This window comes from Erythrolamprus reginae, chromosome 2 (assembly GCF_031021105.1).
Source record: "Erythrolamprus reginae isolate rEryReg1 chromosome 2, rEryReg1.hap1, whole genome shotgun sequence".
In the NCBI taxonomy this organism is placed as follows: Eukaryota; Metazoa; Chordata; class Lepidosauria; order Squamata; family Dipsadidae; genus Erythrolamprus; species Erythrolamprus reginae.
In genome coordinates, this window is record NC_091951.1 from 66,770,189 (window position 1) to 66,793,290 (window position 23,102).

Genomic DNA, 23,102 nt, shown 5'->3' on the forward strand with positions numbered 1-23,102 from the left:
CACTACTGTGTTTGATAGTTTCACTTTCTCCATGCTTTATGTTTTAAGTGTTACTAATATTTTTTAATAATGGCATTTTAAATTTTTATAATTAGTGTATATTGTTTTGAGTATTGAATGCTGTCCCATGTAACTTCTTGGGAGATGTGCACCCATATAAACGCGATAAATAAAACAAAAAAAATGAAATAAAGTAAAATCCAGCTACATCACTGAATTCTGTGATGTTTTTATCCCAGTCTTTCAGGATGCCGAGGATAATCAGAATCCTTGACTTGTTCCAGGAAGTTCGGAAAAGAGTTGAAACAAGAGTTGCTTCTCTTTTACTAGTATCATGTATATAAATATTATTTATTTATTTATTTTGTCCAATACACAATGAAGGTTATAGAGGATATGCTCGTAATAAAATATATCATAGAAAGAATAGTGTTGTATATTAATATATAAATCTATGAAAAGAAATACAGACTATAGGAATAAAATATAGGAATAAAGGTATATGATATAAGAATAAAATATAGGAATAAAATATATCAATGAAAGAATAGAGAAAGGATATAGGAATAAAAGAAAAGATATATGAGATATACCACCAATATGTACTTGACAATTTTTTTTAATAAAAATATAAATAGAAAGGAAGAAAGAAAGAAAGAAAGGAAAGAAAGAAAGAGAGAGAGAAAGAAAGAAAGTAAATAAGTAAATAAGTAAGTTACGAAAACACTGGGGAGGGGGCTGGAGAGAAACACTCCCCACAAAACTTTCTCCCCTCCTTTTTTATAGCGGAACCGGGGTGAGGGAGTATTACTAGACCGAAGAATTGGCATAAACGGCAGTTGGAAGAGAAAAGCGGCGAAAAAGGGCCATGAAGGGAGAACTTTCGCTTCTTCCACCGTCCGCTTGCCGAACATTCCCCTTTTGATGTGACAGAGAAACATTGCTGTGTTTTGGTGAGCCTTCTCGAGCCGCCTCGTCCCTCCAGCCGGGAGCATGCTGGGAACGGTAGTCTTTTTCTCAGACGCCGTCGCCTGGCAGAGGGCGGCGTGATCCCTTCGGCGGGAACTACATTGCCCATGAAACCGGTCGGGAGTATATAACCAGCTGCACCCGAGCTGGAGAAGTGCAGTAACCATGTGGCTGTGCTGTTGAGCTCTCTTGCTTTCTCCCCCCCCCTCCCGCTGAGATTTTAAGCTGGAGCAGGAGCTGCATCCCTAACGGAATTCGGCAAATTCAGGGACATGGGATTACCGAGCTGCTAATGACCCTTTTCTTCCTCCAGCTCCAGGGCGAGCCGAGCCCCCAATGCAATCAGGTAAAAAAAAAAAAAGGCAACAGAGGGTGGTGGAGATGACATCCCGGATAAAGTGTTTCCCCCGCCCCGCACACTTGGGCTCTGCAAAGCTTCTTTAAACGCTGGTCCCCCCCCCTTGAACCCCCCGCCCCAAATTTTTCCTCATCGGGCTTCCTCCATGGTGGGATGGTGGCTTTGGGAAAGGAGCAACAGTTCCAAGGAAGCCGCTTTTCCGCCTGCCACTCTTCTTCCCACCCTAAAGTTTGCAAGACCCAGTCACCTGAATTCATAGAGCGGGGTTGGTTTTTTTGGGGTGTGGGGGGTGGATGGGGAGGGGTGCGAGGAGAAACAAACCTTGTTTAAAAGGCGTCGGGTGTGAGGAGAAGACCTCGATCAGTTTTGTTTTGTTTTTAAAAAGCCCAAAAAACCCGCTTGGCTGTTGCTGCAGCAAACCGTTATAAGGGTGCGGATAAGTTGAGAAAAATGTGAACGAGGTTGGGGCGTTATTTAGGTGGTGCTTAGTGAACGAAGCGGAGGAAAAGCTCGGTTCTTAAAACTCCCCTGTGGCTCCGCATCCGCTGCTTTAAACGGGTCTGGTTTTGTGCAAATGCCCGTCCTTAAGGTCCCGGCTTTTAAGAGGCTTCGTCCGGCCCGGCTGGGTTGGGACAGGAAACTTTTGACTTCTGAGCAGCGGCGGCACTTCCTAAGTTTCGATCGCGTTTATTTCAAGGCGAGCGGAAGAGAGCTGACCCCGATTGGCTGAATGAAGTTTCGAGTGAAGAAGTTGCGTTTGCGTTAAGATGCTCCGACTTAGCTCGGGGATTTAACTTTTGGGAGTTAATTAAGCGATCGAATTGTAACAAGCCTATTAGCATGTATTTCCTGGACAGGGAAAGAGAGAGAAAAAAAATAAACCAAGATACAGTCATACAAGCAATGGCAAACCCTGTTTGACACCCTGGCATTTGGGTGTCTCAGTCCTGCCTTGTTTGCATATGTAGAAGCCCCACCCCCCTCATCTTTCTTTCTCTCTCTCTCTCTCTCTCTCTGTGGATAAAAAGCCATTAAAGAGTCATGTTTTTAATAGGTTTTAGCATGGTGATACTTTGTGTTTATTTAAAGGTAAAACAAGCAGTTATATGAGATTAACTATTTTCTATTCTGCTGCATATTGAAAGGACATTCTTTTGTTGTTGTGCTTTCCACCACAACCCAATTCCTATGATTTTTTATACTGTGTCCAATTTTTGCTCTAAGCCATCATTTCTTTAATTGCTTTTTATTCAGTAAGCATAAATTGGCTGAGTTGATGAGATGCTAACAAAACACAATAATTAACTTTACACATTGTAGTAAATTAATAAGGACAGACCACTTTACAGCTTGCCATGATGTGTGAATGAAGACAAAAAAGTTACTCAACTTAAAGTAATTGCTTCACTTAAACAACCATTTTACATGAGCCTGCGGAGAGGGGTGGCATACAAATTCAAATTCTAATAATAATAATAATAATAATAATAATAATAATAATAATAATAATAATAATAATAAAACTTTGGCTACCATTTTATTGTCACCTGCCTTATAATATTTAGACATTTAAAATGTTGTGTCACCTGCAAACTTGCTCTCTTGTTTGCTTATCCTCAGGCAGATGTGTACAGCCTTTGGTTCCTGCTTTTGCAAAAAAAAAAAAAAAGACGCCTTAGTTGGGTTGCTTATTTTTTTTTAGCAATGAATATTTCCAAACTGTTTACTTGAATTGTGATTAACTCTTTATTCAATTCAGTTTTCTGACTGTACACAGCATGCTTGTCTAAAGTGTCATTGTGTTGTGTAAGCGAAGCTAATATGATTTGTTAGCTATGGCTTGAGTTAAATGAAATGAGCCAATTGTGGCTTAGTCACCAAACTGGCTTTGCACAAACCAAGGCTTACATTGTATGAAGAGAACCTCAAAAGCAATTTAAATAATTGCCCCAGGCAGAAGTCTTAGAGATTTCTCTCTGGATGGTTTCTCTTCCATCTATTTTCCATACAGGTATTATGTTGGCTCTTCTGTCATTTCCGTTTCTCTCTGGATTCCTTTTACAAAATTAATTTTGTAGTTAGTAGCTTCTAATCCCATGTATGAAGGCTGGTTTAATGAGCAAGGTTATTCATGAAGGTACTTCTTTTGTACTTTACATAACTCATGGTGCTTATAATAACCCAGCCATTTGCAGAACAACCAATCACACTTTGCATGTGGTCTCCAGACTGTACTTGGTGTAATCTTCCAATATCTCCAGTTTTCCTTTGAAGCCCACAGAGCAAATAAAGCCACAAGTTGTTTTTGCAGTTTGAAAGACTTGAAAAGGCAAAATATGAGTGTCTTAAGGCTAGCAATCTATGGAACCCAATTCATCCCAAATTCCTAAATGCAGCTCCAAAAGGGACCTTTTCCCACTCACTTTTGGAGACATGCAATATGAAGATTAAGGTTGGGCTAGCAGAAATACCTCCCTTTTTCTCCTTGACATCTGTGGTTTGTTTGGCTTGAGTTTGGGTTTACAAGCAGGTTGTATGAAAACAGCCATTCTGGATTTGCAAACAGTAATTAAAGAGAACATTAGGTTACCACTGGGAGTTTTAGCATTCTCATTTTATTAAGGAAAATGGAGCAGTTGCTACATTGGTTACTAAGAAAGTTTCAGGTACGGCTTGAAAGACTATTTTAATTTGAACAGTCATCTATGCCTTGACTTTAGCAAATCTCCTTCCTTGATAGAAGTCACCCAGCCTGGGCAAAACTTCTTGAGATCTTCCCAATCTCACCAGAGACGTGCAAGGACTGTTGCTTGAATATGGCCCCAAAATCCTGGAATAGGCTCCCTCTCAAACACAAATCGTGGGGATTGCAACCAAGAAATTAAAAGAAACTTGGTCCTGGGGAGGAAAGCTATGTCAAAAAAAAAAAAAAAAAAGCAGAGACATCACCCTGCCAACAAAAGTGCACATAGTCAAGGCTATAGCTTTCCCAGTTGCAATGTATGGCTGTGAAACTTGGACCATAAGAAAGGCTGAACACCAAAAAATTGAAGCCTTTGAACTTTGATGCTGGAGAAGACTTCTGCGAGTCCCTTGGACTGTAAGATGAACAAACCAGTCACTTCTAGAGGAGATCAACCTTGACAGCTCTTTAGAAGGCCAGATCCTGAAGATGAAACTCAAATACTTTGGCCATCTAATGAGAAGGAAGGACTGGAGAAGAGCCTAATGCTGGGAAAGATTGGGGGCAAAAGAAGAAGATTGAGGGCAAAACAGAATGAGGTGGATGGATGGAGTCACTGAAGCAGTAGGCGAGAGCTTAAATGGACACAAGAGGACAGGAAGGCCTGGAGGAACATTGCCCATGGGGTCATTATGGGTTGGACATAACTTTACAACTAACAACAATAACAAGCACAAGTCAGCTACCATTATTGATGGCCTTCCGAAATGCTTTTGAAGACTGAAGATTGGATAGCATTTTGTACTTGTATTTACTTGTACTTATTTAGTATTTAGTGCTTATTGATACTGTGGCTGATTGGTTTTTCGTTTTTTATTTTTCTTCATGATTCTGCACTTCTTCATTCGAAATTGGTGTAAATTACATGATTTGCATGACAATGTCACAATCTGCCTGGCCTGGTTCTCTTCCCTCTTTGCTCATCCAACTGTTAGGATGCAGTGTATAATTTTAGCCAAAGATTGAACTCTGGGGCACATGTCAGATGGAACTACAGTTTTCTTGGACTGTGTGTATTATGTGAACTATATGTGTGTGTTAACTAACTATGATTTGCTAAATTCATGCAATTCATTACGCTATCAATTGCATTTTATAAATGAAAGTGGCTGATTTTATATAAAATGCTACCATGCCATAAAATCATAGTTCATGAATGAAAATATTTGAGTTTGTACAATGCACACTATCTGTACAATATAGCACACTGTTTAAATCTACCCATATCACCATATCCCTTTAAGATAAATCTTGTCTCCTTTTAAGGTATATTAGATTACCTTTTGACATAAATGTGAGGCTTCTTGATAGCATTTTTTCAATGCTGTAAAATAAGTTTATGGATAAACTGAGAATTCAACTAAGAGCTCATCAGTCATTTCTCTCAGTTTTAGGCTGCATTCTGTATGCATTGAGGTCCTCTAATATTTTCCCAAGTCAAAAAGAAACTCTAATATTACCAGTATAATTATAAATATTAAATATTCTTTTCTAAAACAGAGTCTTCGGAGAGGGGTGGCATACAAATCTAATAAATAAATAAATAATAATAATAATAATAAATTGCAAATTTTCTTTTCTGACAAATTCCACTGCCATAAAAATGTTTGTGATATACATTAGAATAATAATTTGAGTGCTTGCTGGCTCTTGCTTCTATCAAGCTTTTAAAAATATTTGCTGTATAAGTGGAAGATTGTGTTACATAAACATGCATGAATGCTGTTTCAAATTTGACTATGAATAGTTTTAAATGATCAAAATGACTTCGATTGCCTAATTCTTTAAAGTCTTTAAAGTCTTGGTAACTAACAATCTAAATATTTAGTTGTTACCTGGACTACTATAATTGGACTTTTTAAATAAAAAGTTCTTACATATTGCTCAATGTGTATTTTGTAACTTCCTGTTGATATTCTACTGCTATTAAAAGAATGTACAGTTTGTAATACAGTATACAGTATACTGTATTACAATAGTGGTAATTCGAGCACATGCTGGCTCTTGCTTTCTTCCAATCCTAGGATTCTTATTAAAGACTAATAATCAGACAATGCTCAAAATACCTGACACAGAAAATGCAATTAATATCTCCAATATATAACAGAAAAGAAATATAATATGAATGAAATAGTTGTTTGATATTACTAAGTACATCAACATGGTATATCTTGACCTGAGTTGTTGTATCCTAGTACGTTAAATTAGTGTCTGGAAGTTAGGATGCAGAAAATTGCCTTGTACTGAAAGTACAAGGGACTATTGATCATGCTAGAGTCTAGACCGCCTATGGGGATCCAGCATCTGAAGCTCTTGAATGTTGTAATTCAGCAGTTTTTGAAGGATGTAGGTTCTCTATTCCTGGTGTATATTTTGCTAGATTTGACTACCATGTTAAATTTTGACTTATTTAACCTTGATTTATTTGATTTCTGTAGCTGCCAATCAAATATACAAGATTCCAAGCTGCTTACAATATGCTACATTTACTTCACACATTATCCGTCACACTACACATGATGTATAGCAGTGTTTTTCAACCAGTGTGCCGCGGTACACTAGTGTGCCGTGAGACATGGTCAGGTGTGCCGCGAAGCTCAGAGAGAGAAAGAAAGCAAGAGAGAGAGAGAAAGAAAGCAAGAGAGAGAAAGAGCGCGAGAGAGAAAGAGAACAAGAGAGAGAGAGAAAGCAAGAGAAAACAAGAGAAAGAAAGCAAGAGAGAAAGAAAGAGAGAGAAAGAAAGCAATAGAGAGAGAGAAAGCAAGGGAGGGAAGGAGAGAGAGAGAAAGACATAGAGAGAGGTAGGGAGGTAGAGAGAAAGAGAGCAAAAAAGAGAGGAAGGAAGGAAGAGAAAGAAAGAGGGATGGAGAGAGAAAGAAGGAAGGGAGAGAAAGAGGGAGGGAGAGAGAAATAGAGCGAAAGGGAGGAAGAGAGAGAGAGAGAATTTTATTGTCTAAACTTTTTTTAGCCTCCACACTCCCCCCGCTCAATGTGCCCCAGGCTTTGGTAAATGTAAAAAATGTGCCGCGGCTCAAAAAAGGTTGAAAATCACTGATGTATAGAATGGTTTGATTTATAGCTGTTTATAGTAGCCTGGCTCAATATAATGCTAAATAGACAGTAACATGGCTTAACAGTCTGTCTGAATTCAGTTAATGGTGATCAGTAAGGCTAGTTTCAAGACAACATCAGTTATTACAAATCAATATGGATTTAACAATACTGTAATCTATAACTCACTTAAGACTGGAATGGAAATATCCAGTCTTCTCAAAGGAGAAGGTGAAACAATTCAATCAATTGGATAGAGCTGGAATAGAGCTTCAAGGTCTTCTAGTTCAATTTCCTGCTCAAGCAGGAGATCCTATCTCTGTAATGGCAAACCTATGGCACGCGTGCCACAGGTGGCACTCAAGGCCCTCTCTGTGGGCACGTGCGCTGTCCCCAGGTGCACTTCTGGGTTCTGTATGCATATGTGCAAAGACCAGCTGGTCAGCGCACATTCACGTAATGGAACCCAGAAGAGAGAATATGGCTGCATGTGCAGGTTGTGTCACGCACATGCACAAAGACCAGCTGGCCAGCACGCATGTGTGCAACGGAACCCAGAAGAGAGTGGCTGGCCGCACACGCATATATACTGGCCAGCCGCTCTCTTCTGGATTTCAGTGGTCCGGCGCACACATGCGTGTTCCTGTGTCGGCGCTCATTGCCAAAAAGGTTAGCTACCATTGTCCTGCTACAATTGACTGCCCAGTCTCTTCTTAAAAACTTCCAGTGATGAAGCGCAACACTTCTGAAGGCAAGCTGGTTAATGGTTCTTACTGTAGTAAGTTTCTTCTTAATTCCAGGTTGCTTCTTTTCTTGATTAGTTTCTGTCCATTGTTTCTGTCCTGCCCTCTCCTCTTTGTGGCAACCCCTACAACACACATAGCTTCATCACTAGGAATAAACCCAAGTGGATTTTTTTAGTCTTGAAATGTACAGGAAGCTCGGATGGGGAAATATTTGTAGCACATGAAAAACAGCTGTGTCATAGTTGTCATGAAAAATCTAAATTGGGAGATGCACTGTAAGGAAGCATTAAACACTTAGTCAGTACATCAAGTGTCCTATGTGCTGCACAGTGGAGTAAAAAGTGGTTGTGCCAGAGTCATATAAAATAGAGAAAATGGAGGAGAAGATTTTAAGAAGAATGGAGCTATTATATACATCTTTGCTTCCCTGCTAATCTAAAATAAGGCTAGAGATTTTAAATGATAAAAGCAACAGATACGCACATAGTCTGGAAAAAAGTGACTTATTCCCAGAACCTATCAAAACAAAGTCCTGCCATAACACTCTGCCCACACATATTAGGATGCCGGTTTTATTAAATCAGGTCAAGATCACGGAATAGCATGCAAGCTTTTAAGTTAGAGAACTCTCTTTCTGGGAAAATGCAGCTAACGATCATCAAATCATCAAATGAGTCACCAAAACCAAGGGCCTTTCTTCCAGGTAGAGACACATCAACTTTATCATCTGAAATTAAAACATCTTTTCTCCCCCACAGATATAACATCACTTTTCAGTATCAGTGCTAGATCCAGAAGAAAGCCCAGCCTAAAAAAAAACCTTTAAGAGGGCATGCCCTTTTATTCTGAAGTTCAGGCCCCAGAGTCATTTTTAACTTCTCTGAATTAAGTTGGAGACGATCAGCTTTGAACTAGTTGGGTATTAGAATAATACCGAACTGTTAATTCAAAGTTAATTCAAAACCTACAAGTGATCTTGGGGTTTGTTAGGGTGTGATTCATTTAATGGAAGACAAGACTATTCTAATGTTCAAGCAGAAATTTCCCTTTAATGCTTTCTCTTTATGCTGAGGGAAATAGAAAGAAAAAAATGATCCAAACTCCCCAATCATCCCCAACCTCTTCAACAAGATATTGTGATGGATGCTATCATAAACCAATCAAGGGTTCCCTCTTTATCAACAGGATTGCAGTTTTTCTGACACTCATAGTATGTGGATCATTCTTCAGAGCCATCCTTTGAACCCAAACTGGAAAGGATTGGCATAATCATTTCATCTAAGAGCCTCTGGAACTGTTCATGATTTATATGCTATTCATAAATTTGGTCGCTCAGTTCTAAATATCTTTTGGCTGAGATCTAATAGAGCAACACATTTGTTATGAAAAATTGAGTTTCCTTGGAGATAGCTTGTATATGACACACACACTCTCAATATAGACTGGTGGGGTGGAGAAAATGGATAGAAATGTATGTTTAAAATCCATCCTTGATGCTAATGCATACCGTGGCACTGTTTGTACAACATGCACAGTATGCTTTAAAAGTACTCAGTCTTTCCCCCTTTTGGTTAGTGCTTTCTGGAGGAAAAAACCTGCCATGTGTAGAGAGGGCTGTGGATAAAAATTTCCAGTCGCTTTATGTTCATAATAAAGCTTCACCATTTTTTTTTTGGTGGGAAAATTGAAAAATGAAGTGGGAGCAATAAGAGCAATGTTTCTCCCTCCTCTTCACATCATTTTACTATTTGCTTAAGTCAAGGATCGACAAACCCAGGCGCCTGGTCGCCAGTGGCGCCTAGAAAATGTTGTCTGGCGCCTAGAAAATGTTGCCTGCTGTACTGTATGTATACAGCAGTGTTTTTCAACCGGTGTGCCGCGGCACACCAGTGTGCCGCAAGACATGGCCAGGTGTGCCGCGAGGTGGCTCCTGCAAGTGGGAGCTCCAGGGCTGAGGCTTCAGCCCTGGAGCTCCCACTTGCAGAAGCCGCCCCCCGGCTATTGCCCGCCGCCGCCGCTACCCGCGCACCCCAAAATACCCCCCCTGCGTGCCCTTTTCCATGGGCGCGCAGTCCCCATTCCCCTGCCTGCCTGGGGGGGGGGGCGGGGAGGCGCCGGCAGTAGAAGGCGCAGCCCCCGCCCGCCCGATCCGCTCCCTCTCCTCCTCTTCCGCTGAAAGAAATGCGCGGAAGCTGCCTGCTTGAGCCTCGCGTTGCTCCACCCCGCTTCGTCCTGCTTGTCATCCTCCGTTGCCAGGAAAGCCGGGTTTGTTTTCCGTGAAAGCAGCGCGCCTTTTAACACGCTGCTTTCCTGCACCAGCGACGTTTGGCTGCCGGGGGGGCGGGGAGGAGAAAATCCTCCCCCCCCCAGGAGCAGCAAAAGCCTAAGCGGTGGGGTGCGCCGTTTGCCTTCCGGCTCAGTCGCAGAGGCTTTTGCTGCTTGTGGAGGGGGGGGGGGTGTTGGCGGTGCTGATGCCAAATGCTTTCCCTCCGCGGTGGGGGGTGCAGGGCAGGCGCAGTCAGCCCCAGGAGACAAAGATGGAATGAGAGAAAGGAAAGAGAGAGAAAGGGAGGGAGAGAAAGAAAAAGTGAGAGATAGAAAGGATAGAGAGAAAGGGAATGAGAGAAAGGAAAGAGAGAGAAAGAGAGGGGGAGAAGGAAAGAGTGAGAGATAGAAAGGATAGAGAGAAAGAGGGAATGGAAAGAGAGAGAAAGGGAGGGAGAGAAGGAAAGAGTGAGAGATAGAAAGGATAGAGAGAAAGAGGGAATGAGAGAAAGGAAAGAGAGAGAGAGAGAGAAAATAAGAGAGAGAGAGCAACAGAGAGAGAAAGAACAAGAGAGAGAAAGCATGAGAGAGAGAAAGAACAAGAGAGAGAGAGAAAATAAGAGAACAAGAGAGAGAAAAAGATAGCAAGAGAGAGAGAAAGCAAGACAGATAGGGAGAGGAAAGGAGAGTGAGAGAAATGAGAACAAAAAGGGGAGAAAAAAGGAGAAATGAGAAAATGATTGAGGCAGAGAATGAGAGGAGAGTGAAACAAAAGAGAGAGAGAGGTGATTCTTGAAGCATATGGTAAAAAGCACCCAAATAATAAGAAAACCCCCCCAGCCCACACCTGTTTTTGAAAAGGATAAAAGAGAAAAAAACCCCAGCCCTCAACTGGTTTTGGAAATGGTTGGAGTGTGTATACATACACACACATAAGGGGGGGAGAGAGACAGGGATGGAAAAAGAGGAGAAGTGAGAGGGAGAAGGAATGAGGGAAAAAGGGAGGAAGAGAGAGAAATGGGAAACACGAGAGAGAAAAGGGGGAAAGACAGGAGAAGTACCCAGAAATGAGACAGTGGTATAAATTTCAGGAGGGATGATTGATGATTGACTGTATTTATAAGGGGATGTTACATGGGATTGTATATATGAGGGGGTTATTTATGTATGTATGTATGTATGTATGTATGTATGTATGTATGTATGTATGTATGTATTTATTATTTATTTATTTATTAGATTTGTGTCATTTTGGTTGGTGGTGTGCCCCAGGATTTTGTAAATGTAAAAAATGTGCCGCGGCTCAAAAAAGGTTGAAAATCACTGGTATACAGTATATTTTTCCCGCCTTGTGTTTACGCCCAGAAATGGTACATCTTGGCTTCCGTAGCTCCGCCCATCAACCTCGGAGCGAGCTGCTTTCCCAGCATCCCCTGCGCTTGCGTGCGTCTCTCCCTCCCCCCCTTGCCTCCATTCCGCCTCCTACTCGAACCCCTTCACTCCCCCCCACCGCACACAGACGCTCCGATCTTGGCCGCTCACCCGCCTTCGGAGAGAAGCGGAAGCCCCTCCCCTCCCGGCGTGAGGTTTTGTTCATTCCTCCTCCGGCCGCGTGCGCGGTGACTTCCGACCAGTAACCCCTCCTCCCCCCTCCCCCCCTCACCCGCGTCCCCGGCCCGGTCTCCCTTTCCTTCTTCTCTGTTTCGGTTTCTGACTAACGGTCTCCCCTCGGATCCCGACGGGAGTACAGCAGAGCCGGCTCGGCGGAGCCAGGCCTGCGCCGGGGGGGAGGGGGTGAAAGCGATGTCAGGTGGAGACTCGGCAAAAAACCAAGTTTGCTTAAAAAAAATTCTGGCTCCTAAATTTTTTGGCTGGCTCCTAGATTCTGAACAACTTTGTCGACCCCTGGCTTAAGTGAAGCTAGTTAACAACAGATTTACTGGTCAGTAACTCATAATTTGGTCCATAGTCTGGGTTCAGAAGACATTCTAAGATAAACTGTAATATAACTTAATATATGATGTGAGTTACATCACAATAAGTAACGTGTTCATTTGTACAAGTTGGGAAACTTGTTTTCTCATACTTTATTGGGATCAGGCTGCATTCAGCCATTTTTAGTTTTAACCATGCTTCCTTACATATACGCTGGTTGACTACTGAGTGCAGTAAAATATTTCCAGTTGAGAAATTTGAGCCATCTTGTTTGAGTGGGTTTGCAATTCTTGTGCACTTGTATTTGTCCAAAACTCAAAAAAGTAATGCAAATTATATTTATGGATATAAATTGTATAATTGGTGGCATGCTATTCTCTCTCTCTCTCTCTCTGATTGATTGATTGATTGATTGATTGATTTCTATGCTGCCCTTCTCCTGAGACTCAGGGCGGCTTACATCAGGATAAATACAAAATATGTAAGAAATCTAACATTTAAAATACTAAAAACATCAAAAATTATCAAAAGTCTAACAAAAATTATGTTCTAAAATCCCTAATTCATTAAAAAAAAAACTAACCATCCACGTTCCATTCACTCATAGGTTGGGGTATCTGTTAAAATTCTGTGACCCCAAGCCTGTCGGCAGAAGTGTGTTTTTAAGGCTTTATGAAAGCCTGGGAGGGTGGGGGCAGTACGAATCTCCAGGGGAAGTTGATTCCAAAGGGCTGGGGCTGCCACGGAGAAGGGTCCCCTAGGCCCCACATGTGGCATTGTCTGGCTGATGGGACTTGGAGAAGGCCAACTCTGTGAGACCTGACGGGCCGCTGGGATGCATTTCTGTTGGTTAGTGGGAAACAATGAAGTTTGGCTTATGTGGCATTTCAAAATTGATGCCAAATGAGACTTGGAGTCAAAATATATTTGTCAGTGTTTGGGAATGAAAACAACGATGATGTAAAGGTGCATTAAAACCAATATGTTACAACAATCCACATATACCCACAATTGTATGCGTTAAGGCTTAGCCTCTTGTGATCACATTTAAATGTGGCAGAACATATTTCACTTTCTCAATGCATTTTTAAAAATATAACAATGAAGGATGCTATTGACATGTGGTAGTTATCCCAACCACACATCAGTTATCAGACTGAAACAGGCTGGTTTAGCAGGCAGCAAGCTCAAGTTTTCTCAAGGCTGTAATGCAGCATCTGAGGAGTTGATTTGTGTAACTCACTGGAATAAAGGACCAAGTATTCTGTTGGTTCTCAGTTTGATATATTGTGAGAAGTGCAGTTTCTGTCTTCTTGGAGCTAATTTTGGGCTTTGACAGGCTTTCAGGTTCTAAATAAGGAATTATTTCTGTGAATATAAAACACCAGTGTGCATTATCTTATACTCCTGTTTTTTCAGTGCCTCTGCCTGAGACTCACAGTACTGACAATTAGTGTTGGAGTCCATGCTATAAATACTTAGCATGGCAAGGTGTTCTTCATGCTGAACTTTTTGGCAGAAAAATATGATTAACTATGGAAGCGCAATAGGGGAGGAAAGGGAAAATGTGGAGCAATGAGGGGGAACAAAAATGTAGCTCTTTTTTGTTAGTCAAATTACTTAGATGAATAGTGGTACCTCTACTTAAGAACGTCTCTACTTAAGAACTTTTATAGATAAGAACCGGGTGTTCAAGATTTTTTTGCCTCTACTTAAGAACCATTTTCTACTTAAGAACCCAAGCCTGGAAAAATTTCCCAGGAAATTTGAGAGCAGCACGAAGGCCCAGCCAGTTTCCTCCCATTCCCACTTTAATCCCAGCCATCTTGGGCTTTTCTAGGCTGCCAGAGAAGCCTTTCGGTGGCACTTAAGGAGGCTTTGGCAGTCTAGAGCGAACAAAGCATTTTCCTTTCTCTGGGCACTTGGAGAGGGAATAAATCTCTGCCAGCGCCCAGAGAAAAGAAACGCTCCATTTGCTCTGGACAGCCCTGAGCGAATGGAGTGTTTTCCTTTTTCTGGGCGCTGCCTCAGAGTCCCTCTTTTTTTTTAAGCCTTAAAGTTTTGGATTTTTTTGATTCCCCTCACCTCTTCTTCTTCCTTTAGCAGTGACTGTCCTCTTCCTCTTCTTCCTCCTTCTCCCACCCAAATTCCGAGCTTTTATTTCTTTCCTAATGGGTTTGCTTTTATTTGCTTTTAAAATGATTCCTATGGGAAAATTATTTCTACTTAAGAAAGTTTCTACTTACGAACTTGGTCATGGAATGAATTAAGTTCTTAAGTAGAGGTAACATTGTATTTTGATTACTTTTTTTAGAATTGGATGGGACATCTTGGTTCTTTCTGACCTCCCAGTGGCTTTTGTCATAATCGGTGATGGTATCCAGTTTACTGGCTCTGGAGATTGGAAATAGGTGGCACTGTATTATGTTGGCTCTCCATCTCCCATGATCAGTACTACTTGTTGTTGAGGAGGTACAGGGGCTTGGGGTTTGGGTTGTATGTGGTCTGCCACAGGACTTCAGATATCTCCCATCTTAACATGACACAGTTAAATTCATCTTACTGTTTGGGGTGAGATATCATCAATATGGCTATGTCACTCGTTTATGTTTCATCGTTCCAAGCTATATGAGTCATTCCATGGACATCCTGTCTCAGTGCCTGGAGGCTATGGAGATCTGGAGGGGATACAACAGGTTTCAGGTCAGCCAAAACAGGATCAAATGACTGAAATCCAGTACAGTACTAGGGATCTTGCATCTTTTGTCCTGGGTGGGCTGGCACTGTCTCAGACTGATCCAATGGGCAATCTGGTGGTCTCCAAGATGTTCAGCTCTTAGTTAAACAGCATACCTTCAAGTTGTGGTGTGGCAGATACTCTTGCAATTTTCCATCTGGACTACTGCAATGCACTTTACATGGGGCTGCCCTTGAAGGACATTTGGAAACCTCAATTGGTGCAGAATGCTATTGACATGGATAGTCAATAGCACTGTGCACAAGTGCCCACAATTTTGTAAACTTTTGTAAATAAGCACATCATTCTGGGTGATACCCTGTTTCCCTGAAAATAAGTCACCCCCGAAAGTAAGACAAAGGATAGGTTTCATAGAATTCATAGAATTGCCTAATATAAAGAATCCCCCAAAAGTAAGACGTAGGAGACATTTCATTTCGCAGCATCCCCGAACAGAACATATATAACACTGCTGTTCATAAATTGCATCCCCAAAGGCTGCATCAATCAGATTTAAAACACATCCAACACCCATCCGGATGGAGTGAGCCTACCCCTCAGAGAAGATATATAAAGCGCTTCACACACAGGACTCCACAAAGTTTCGGTCATGGTGCACAGGTTGTGTAGTGTAAAAAGTTATAATATCTTGGAGCAGGGTGGGCAAAGTGGGCTCTTCTATGACTTGTAAACTTCAACTCCCAGAATTCCTGAGCCAATCATGCTAGCTCAGGAATTCTGGGAGTTGAAGTCCACATGCCATAGTCCACTTTTCCTACCCCTGTCTTGGAGGAAGAGACTCTTTTGTTTATCCTAGTTTTGTCACACTAGATTTGTACGGTAAGAGAAGAAGAGCAATCTCTGGTAAATGTTCTGACTGCTTGGAGGAAACGAGGCAGTAGAATAAGGAATATTAATTAAAAATGTGAATTATTCTTCATTGAAAATAAACAAGACATCCCCTGAAAATAAGACGTAGCACATCTTTGGGAGCAAAAATTAATATAAGACGCTGTCTTATTTTCAGGGAAACAGGGTGTGTGTGTGTTCCAGCAATGTAAAACATGTAGGTAGCCCATGTGTTGGATAAGTTAAAGTGACTCATTTTGTATATTTGGCAATGCACTAAACTCGAGCTGCAGACTTATAGGTTTGCACTGCACAAGATCATGCTCTCAATTGTCACATTCCTTAATGCATTCTCTGAGGTACTAATGACTTCAGAATTCAAAATTAAAATAATGTAAATATTTAAAGTGCAGGATAACACTATGGATTTAGGAAAATGATGTTTTTTTCATTTTGTTTCATTTTTGATGATTGCTTTAAATTGATATCCCAAAGGAGATTATGATCTAAACTAGTGTCAAGTATGTCAGCATTGAAATTGCAAAACCAGGACTTCCAACTCTAGCACTGATGATGTTCACTAGCACTGATGATGTTACCTAGTTTGGGTAATGAAACATCTGCAAGAAAACAAGTAAGCTCAGAGAACACCAAGGACCCCTTACTCTGTATCTATCCATCTTCCCCTTTGCTTGTGGCTGGTCCAGCCTAACCTAAATTGGATATTTTGTGGGACCTCATTTGCATCATTATTTGTTGAGGGAAAAGTATTGCTGGATTCTATCTCCCTAGACTTGGCAGCCTCCATATACCCTAATATCTCCGGGACCGCCTTCTGCCGCACAAATCCCAGCGACCGATTAGGTCCCACAGAGTTGGCCTTCTCCGGGTCCCGTCGACTAAACAATGTCGTTTGGCAGGCCCCAGGGGAAGAGCCTTCTCTGTGGCGGCCCCAACTCTCTGGAACTAGCTCCCCCTGGACATTAGAACTGCCCCCACCCTCCCTGCCTTTCGTAAACTCATTAAAACCCACCTTTGCCATCAGGCACGGGGGAATTGAGACTTCTCCCCCGGGCCTATACAATTTAAGTATGGTATGTCTGTTTTAATAATGGGGATTTTAATGTTTTCTTTTTTAATCGTTAAATTATTAGATTTGTTATGAACTGTTATTTATTGTTGTTGTGAGCCGCCCCGAGTCTATGGAGAGGGGCAGCATACAAATCTAATGAATGAATGAATGAATGAATGAATGAATGAATGAATGTTGTGACTAGACTCTATGGACAAAATTTGCAACTATAGAGGAAATGTATATCCTGGCTTAGAGATGTGACATTATTTGCAAGTATTGGAGAAGGCTTCATGCAGGACAAATTTTCATTTCTCACTTTCTAGCTTTAGATTTTGGAGACATGTTTGGGTTATTGTGAGGACTTAGAGATCAACAGAAGAATATATTTGAATATATGTATTGGCTTCTAATATTTTTTCTCCTTCCATGTTGATGAAAGATGCTGTTTGTCCTCTCTTGCTGATGGGTTGTTCTTGTTAGATCTGTTGATGTAATGTCTTTGAATGAATTAAGAGTGGACATACTTTTATCCTTGAAAATGGGAATGCATGTGTGTCCTACATGTTTTTCTTGGCTGCTGCAGTGGTTAAGATGAAAATGGCTCTGATCTCTTTGTTTTTTGAATGTCACCGCTTCCAGCCCAGTAAGATTGAGAAGTGGTGATGTGGAACTTTTCTAAAAGATTACTGGCCTTTGTAGTAGTTGCCTGAAAAATGCCATAGGAGGAGAATATATCAGGTTGTGTTGAAATCCATGTTTCTTTGCCTTTTAGTCCTTTCATTCTTGCTCCCAATATCTGCTTCTGTATGTTTCATTTGCCTAAAATGGAAGTTTTCCTTTCAACTCAGGATTTGTAGAGCAAGGTCATATTTTAGAAAATATTTTGGCATACAGGAAAAAGGTTTATATTGGTAAAAGGTTTTTTGGTTGGCAATTTCTTGTGTCTGACTTATAGATCTATTATTCTGTTGAAGGACACTTAAAAAAAAAATTCTTCCTAAGAATTAGAGAGTGGGGTATGGATCTAAGAAACAGAATTGATGCTGATATAAGGTTGCTTTGTAATCAGCTGTTTCCAATTGAAAGATCTATCCAATGGAGTTAGATAAATAGATTGCATTTTCTCTATTAATATAAGAGGATTTTTCCTCAGTGAGCACTAGTCACCTAAAATGTTCCAAAAAAGGGGGTCAGAGGAGGAGTCGCTATGGTACAGAGATGCCAGTTGCTCATTAAAAATTATGACTTAAATTAAACCTTTTTACTAGCGATTTAAATCATGATTTAAATAGTGATTTAAATTGACTTGATCAAATCAAATCAACCCTGGTTACTGCTAAGGATATTCTACCCACTTATACCAAAAAGAAAAGAGAGAGAGAGAGATTTTGAAATTGGCTTTTGAACTTAGGAACCTTGGAAAAGCCAAAGATGCAGTTCTCATTCTCCAATCGTTCCTACTGTCCCTGTTCAAATATTCCCTTGTATTTGTACTCATCTTATGTACTCAAATAATGTTATACAGTACAGTACTTATGTATATTGTCAAATTGGTACTTGACAAATAAATAAAAACATACCACATGAGTCCCAGTGGCCGGTTAGGTTCCGCAGAGTTGGCCTTCTCCAGGTCCCATCAATTAGACAGTGTCGCTTGGCGGGGCCTAGAGAAAGAGCCTTCTCTGTGGGGGGCCCGGCCCTCTGGAATCAGCTCCTCTGGGAGATTCACATTGCCTCCACCCTCCTTGCCTTCCATAAGAGTCTCAAGACTCACTTATGCCGCCAGACTTGGAGCGATTAGACCTTAGCTCCCTGGCCGACGAATGTTATGTATGGTTGTTGTTTGAATGGATATCATTCATTTAAATATAATTAAGGATTTTAGAGTAGTTTAATTAGTTTTAATTAATTGGATTTAGCCTGCTGTATTTTATTGTTTCTTTTTATATGTTGTAAGCCACACTGAGTCCTCGCAGAGAGGCGGCAAATAAATAAATAACGCTAATCTATCTATTTTTCAGGCCATATTCACCTCTCCTCTCAGTTGTAAGTACTCTGAGCATTTTGATTGACATTATCTTTCTATTTTCTATACATAGTTAACATTAGTATTCAGTTCTGGTCACCACACTTCAAAAGAGACATTGAAACTCTGGAGAAGGTGCAAAAAAGAGCATCCAAGATGATTAAGGGACTGGAAACCAAGACTTACGAAGAGAGACTGAGGGAACTGGGCATGGATAGCCTAGAGAAAAGGAGGGCCAGAGCGGACATGATAGCAGTCTACAAGTATATGAGGGGATGTCACAGAGAGGAGGGGATCACTTTATTCTCCAGGGTACCAGAGGGCCGGACGATGAACAACAGCTGGAAGCTGACCAAGGAGAGATTCAACATGGAGATAAGGAGGAACTTCCTGACGGTCAGAGTGATCAACCAATGGAACAACCTACCAGCGGAACAACCTCCAACACTCTGGACATTTTTAAGAGAAGATTGAACTGCCTCTTGACTGGTGTGCTATAGGGTTCCTGCTTGGGCCGGGGGTTGAACTTGATGGCCTTCATGGTCCCTTTCAACTCTAACAATAAATAGATAGATAGATAGATAGATAGATAGATAGATAGATAGATAGATAGATAGATAGATAGATAGATAGATAGATAGATAAAATTAACCACATCAAATGGAATATTTTTTCCTCGTTTCATTCAGCCTATTCATAATAGGCTTTGAAACAAAATTGTCACCCGTGAGTTGTACAGTCTTCTACAAATTGAGACTGTAGAAGGCTTGTCTTTGGCACAGTCTTTGGAGAGGGGTGGCATACAAATCTAATTAATAATAATAATAACAACAACAACAACAACAACAACAATAATAATAATAACAATCATGGCTGGCTGGCTGTACAAGACCGTTGTGATGCCATCTGCTTATTTCAATTTGTGACCTTCAGTTTTGATACCAGCTGTCCATTCTTACATTCATGCGCATCATAAATAAATTCAGAGATACTGTATATTCTATTAACATATGCAGTGATGGGTATGCCTCCTTGTCTGTATTATTTCCCTATTCAGGAAAAAAGATACACCCACTCTAGTTCTCTACCTTCACTTCTTACAATAGTTTCTTGTTAACCATAAAAGTTCCTCAAAGGAATAATTACCGGAACGTATTCTGGCAGTCTTGCTAGCCTTAATATATTCCTTACTCTGGCGTATAGTCAACCATTGCTGTAGTCAGTAATGTAAAAATAATCCTCCTTGTATTTTTATTATTTTTGTACTATCCTCAATCTAATTTTCTCATTATTTTTTACTCTATTTCTTAATATCTTTTGATCCCTTGTCCATTTTTGCTTGGCGCTAGAAGTCTTAGTTCAGTTGTTCTGTTTTTGATGGTCATCATTGTCATCATATGTAGAGTTGTGGGTTGTAGTTGTGTTTTTTTTAAACTAATGTGATACGTACTTTGATCTGAAATTCACATGATTTTTTCCCTTTTTGAAATACTGGATTTTTTTAAAAAGAGTAACGGCAGATGTATATTCTAATTCTGAGAAATTCAGATTTTTGCAGCTAAATAGATTGTGGTTGTTTTTTAAATGGCCTAGCTAATTGGATGCATTTTTTAGGATCCATAGACAGTAGGTGTGCTGCAGACGTATGAAAGGCGATGTATCCATAGCGATTAACACACTGTCTCACTTCATCGTATTTGGAAGGATAACTTCAACCAAGCTTACAGATAAATGATATGCTCACTTTTTTTGCCAAGAGCAACAAGAATAAATCTTGCTTTTCCTTTTTTCCGTGTTGCTGAAATACCCCATGAAATAAATTTTGCAGATGTATTATGTGTGGAAATGATTATATTGTTTCTTTAGGATTGACTGAATTCAGGACAATATATATTTTTACTGAAGGTACAGTGGTACCTCTACTTATGAACTTAATTCGTTCCGTGACCAGGTTCTTAAGTAGAAAAGTTTGTAAGAAGAAACAATTTTTCCCATAGGAATCAATGTAAAGGCATTGGGGAAACCACAGGGAGGGTGGAGATTTCTAGAGAGGCCCCATGGAGGCTTCTTCCTGCCTTTTCCGACCCTGTTTCCTCCCAGGAGATTCCTAGAGAGGCCCCATGAAGGCTTCTCCCTGCCTTTTCCGACCCTGTTTTCTCCCAGGAGATTCCTAGAGAGACTCCACGGAGGCTTCTCCCTGCCTTTTCCGGTTACAGTTTCAGAGGCTCAGGTTTGTAAGTAGAAAATGGTTCTTGAGAAGAAGCAAAACAATCTTGAACACCCGGTTCTTATCTAGAAAAGTTCGTAAATAGAGGTGTTCTTAGGTAGAGGCACCACTGTACTTTTTGCTTGATGCATTTTTTCCAATTGCTGAATCCTAAATCCAGAAAACTTGCTGAAGCTCAACTATTTATAGCCAATAAGAGTGCTGTTGAATTCAGATGCACATTTTCTCTTTAGAGGTTGAATGAGGATTTGCTCAAACCTTGCTCATTCCACTCCTCACCCCACAATTTATTTTGAGCCTATGGTATAAAATTCTTTTTTTTTGCATATGTAGATTTGCAAGCTGATATTTATTAATTGAGTCTATCCTGTCCCTGAAGGCTTCACCTCAGCTTGAGCCCATCTGTGATTTGCCACAACTTTCACTGTGTATTTTTGTCTGTTTTTGCATAAGGTAAGGTAAAATATATGATAATTTTTAGAAGATAAAATTTCCTTTCCCCACTAATAGATAGAGGCTGAAGAAGAAGCCTACTATTTTTGTCCTTTATTGTTCCCATTGTTAAAAAGAGTGCTTTCACATTAAAATGTTTTTACCATGCTTTGAAATATGGGAACTTCAGATCAAAATGTCTCTTTTATTTCAGTGATTTGAAACTAAAAATGTTCCAGCAATTTGTTCTACTGAAGTAGAGGTCATTCTTAGCTACAATTTGCACTTCAGTTAACAGCCCAATAGTGAGTCTTCTACTGGTATTATGTGCACCACAGAGATGAAAGAAGCATTTCCTTTTTATGTGGTGGTCAGTGTGAAGATTGTTCTAGCTGGGGAACTTCATGCTGGTCTGTTGTTATAAATCCTTTTATCCTTATAGAAACCTCCTCAGGTGCCATACTTTGAGAGTGGCACATTACATGTTCTCAGGTGCTACATAAAACATTATTACCTGTAATAGAAACTGTTTCTTTTTCTAACTGATTTCCAGGATTACATTTCTCTTCACTATTGATGATTCTAAATGTTGCCTGCACAACCACCATTAAATCGAACATCAAAAACATTTTTGGTTTTGGCAAACAAAACTTAATTAGACAAGTATACCAAAAAAATTTCCTCTTCTTTTTCTTTGGTTTGGAAGAAAAGTCTAGAAAATTACTATCTGCCAAAGTCTTAGTCGCAACTGTTGTTCTATCATAATATTCCACTTGAAAACCATCATGGATCTACTATTAGACCCCCTGCAATTTGCATGCCAAGCAAATGGATCAATAGATGATGCTGTTAATATGGCTCTGCACTACATCCTACCACATCTTGAATCTCCAAAGACCTATGCTAGGGTCCTCTTTCTAGACTTTAGTTCAGCACTCAACACCGTCATACTGGACATTCTTCTAACTAAACTAAATCAGCTAGCGGTACCTGAACACACTTGTAAGATGATCACAAGCTTCCTAACAGACAGGAAGCTGCAGGTGAAGCTAGGTAAAATCCCATCAGATAGCTGTATAATTAGCACAGCCCCTCCCCCCTTTCTGTATTTTGTACTCTCATCACTTCTCTCTATATACCAATGACTTCATTTCAAACAATCCATCTGTTAAACTATTGAAGTTTGCAGATGATACAACAGTGATTGGTCTCACTTGAGACATAGAAACATAGAAGTCTGACGGCAGAAAAAGACCTCATGGTCCATCTAGTCTGCCCTTATACTATTTTCTGTATTTTATCTTAGGATGGATATATGTTTATCCCAGGCATGTTTAAATGCAGTTACTGTGGATTTATCTACCACGTCTGCTGGAAGTTTGTTCCAAGGATCTACCACTCTTTCAGTAAAATAATATTTTCTCATGTTGCTTTTGATCTTTCCCTCAACTAACTTCAGATTGTGTCCCCTTGTTCTTGTGTTCACTTTCCTATTAAAAACACTTCCCTCCTGGACCTTATTTAACCCTTTAACATATTTAAATGTTTCGATCATGTCCCCCCCTTTTCCTTCTGTCTTCCAGACTATACAGATTGAGTTCATTAAGTCTTTCCTGATACGTTTTATGCTTAAGACCTTCCACCATTCTTGTAGCCCGTCTTTGGACCCGTTCAATTTTGTCAATATCT

At 40.4% G+C, this 23,102-nt stretch overlaps 1 protein-coding gene across 4 annotated transcripts in view; it reads left to right on the forward strand.

Annotated features, from left to right (window-relative positions):
- The first annotated feature begins 1,122 nt into the window (after positions 1 to 1,122).
- The window catches only part of ITPR1 (inositol 1,4,5-trisphosphate receptor type 1), a 305,443-nt gene continuing 283,463 nt past the window's right edge, over positions 1,123 to 23,102 (forward strand). For 2 of the 4 annotated variants that reach the window (XM_070738264.1, XM_070738266.1), the window contains exon 1: positions 1,123 to 1,315. The gene's annotated coding sequence lies outside the window, so the exon portion shown is untranslated. The remainder of the gene's footprint in view (positions 1,316 to 23,102) is intronic. The other 2 variants (XM_070738262.1, XM_070738265.1) reach the window with 2 other exon arrangements.